The 2,500-nt window shown below is 40.7% G+C and overlaps 1 protein-coding gene across 2 annotated transcripts in view; it reads left to right on the forward strand.

Moving 5' to 3' along the window:
• LOC307258006 (A-type potassium channel modulatory protein KCNIP2) overlaps window positions 1–2,500 on the forward strand; it is a gene marked incomplete at both ends in the record, with an annotated part of 149,342 nt that overhangs the window by 105,906 nt on the left and 40,936 nt on the right. The gene's annotated exons all lie outside the window — the stretch shown is intronic.

Consider the following 2,500-nt stretch of genomic DNA (forward strand, 5'->3'; position numbering starts at 1 on the left):
TATCTGACCTATCTGCTATCGGTGTACGAATGTGTGTGTGAATGGTAACGTGGGAAAGGAAAACAGGTCTCCCTTGCAAAAGAGTCTCCGGTCTCAATGGGATTTACCTGTAGAAATAAAGGTTAAAAAAAAGAAAAAAAAAAGTGTTTCTACAACGATAAAAACTAATAATAATCAAAACAAGAACTAATTATCATCACATCATATAGTATTTATTCATCAACTTGTTTGGCAATGGCTTGAATGTAACCAACATTTATCTATATAAAAAAAGTCACGCAATATAGCTTTTATAAGACATATTTCTTTAATAGATACACTTTGCCATTTTTCTTGTACTTTGCATTCTTCAAAATCTAGCAATTCTACTTCAACAGTTAGTTGGAAAAAATCTAAAAAATATTTGTAACATTACTAAAGGTCTTCGTTATTATCAAGTATGTTCTTAAAATTCACCTTCTGTCTCTACAAACTGTCTTACACAGCAAGAAAAATGCCAAAAAAAAATCTTAAAAAAAAAAAAACAATTACCTTTTCTTGCCTATTCATAATGCCTGACAGTGGGTAGCTCTTGGTTTGTGGCCAACAATGCTTCTATTAACATTGCATTGTGAAATACCTCAAAATGATTCTGTTGTAAAAGCCCTGGCTGTCCTGAGGTTGACCCCATTGTGACTGGAACTCTTTTCAAAATGAGCTACTTTTGTGATTGGCTTTCGATATAACTGATGTTCCTTTTACCTGAGTGATGTGCAGGTCATGTAACTATGCTGCTTTAGTTCAGAGGGGCGACTGTGGCTCAGGTGGTAGAGCGGGTCGGCCGATGATCAAAGGGTTGGAGGTTCGATCCCCGCCCTGCCACCTGTGTCATGGTTGTGTCCTTGGGCAAGACACTTCACCCACCTTGCCTCGTGCGAATGTCGATAGTTAGCCTGCTATCGGTGTATGAATGTGTGTGTGAATGGTAACGTGTAAATGGGAACAGGTCTCCCTTGCAAAAGAGTATTCGGTCTCAATGGGATTTACCTGTATAAATAAAGGTTAAAAAAAGAAAAAAAAGGGACTTCTCTCTCTGTCAGTCATTTTGCTTTTTCTAAACGGAAGCCAATAGTCTTTTGCCCATTGAGCTCTGATAGCAACACATTTTAAAAGTTAATGAAAAGATTGCATGGACTGGCAGGCTTAAAGCTATAGTGCGTATAACTTCTGCCACCCTCATGAGGAATTCTGAGTATTTACAACAACACTGTCGGTGAATCTACATGATGTTCCTTTTACCTGAGTGAATCGCAGGTCATGTAACAAATGCTGCTTTAGTTCAGAGGGATTTTTCTCAGTCATAGCAGCATGTACAGCTACTGTACAATACAAAAATTAATTGCATAGCGTTCCTATATTTCTTCTCGTCTTATATGTTTGTTTTCTAAATCAGATATAGATATAGAATTTTCTAAACCAAAGCCACAAATCGTTTGCCCACTGATTTTCTGTTAGCAATACATTGTAGTGAGATATTGCATGGACCGGCTTAAAGGTGGAGTCAGTGATTCTGGAGAACGCTTGTTGTCAAAATCACCTGTTTTCAAAATCAGTGAATATCTCCTCACAATCTGCTACCTGTCTATACTTTGTGGGCCTAGGCACTTTAAACTGGTATGAAAACAATAGGGTACATAAACAAAGTGGGCCCACCGTAGCTTGCAACATGTCCCCTTTACAGAGCCTAGGCTGTGTATTAACGCCAGCTTTTCTTTTCAGTGCACACACACACAGTACATACAGGTGGCGGGTCATGAGGAGATATTCACTGATTCTGACAACAAGTGTTCTCCAGAATCACTGACTCCACCTTTAATGTACAGGCTGCACAGTAGACGCAGCAATCGCCCGACAGTGAACACACACATTCCACATTATAGCTGCATGGGACTTTAAATCCAGGGAAACATTAATGTATTTTATAGTTATTTAAATCTGGCTTTATAACATTCTCGTCTTGTTACCAAGGAAACCACATTAGGGCAAATCAATGAAGGGTAATGCACCCCCCCACACACACACACACACATACTCCCCAAACAATGTGTTTGTGTCTCGCTGGCCCACTCTATTCTCTCTCTCTCTTTTCTCTCTCTCCCTCCCTCTCTCTCTCGGTAAGGCTTTCTCCCCCTGTCTCATTCTCTATGCCATCTCTTTCTCATCCCCTCTCTCTCTCTCTCTCTCTCTCTCTCTCTCTCCCTCTCTCTCTCTCTCTCTCTCTCTCTGTGTTTCTCCCTCATTCTCTTTCTCTCCCACTCTCCCTCTCTCTCTCCCTCACTCACTCGTTCCCCCTCTCTTCGCTCGCTACCCTGACAACCCACTGCCAAAAGGAATACAGCCCGCGACGCAACAACCTCAACTTCCCATCACTCTCTAGACTCTAAGGAGGACAAAAAAACGAAAAGAATATCTCAAACTTTACCCCATTGGATTGGTTGGGGATGATTTGGATCCATCGCGT

Source organism: Ammodytes marinus (assembly GCF_949987685.1).
Source record: "Ammodytes marinus genome assembly, chromosome: 11".
Taxonomy (NCBI): Eukaryota; Metazoa; Chordata; class Actinopteri; order Uranoscopiformes; family Ammodytidae; genus Ammodytes; species Ammodytes marinus.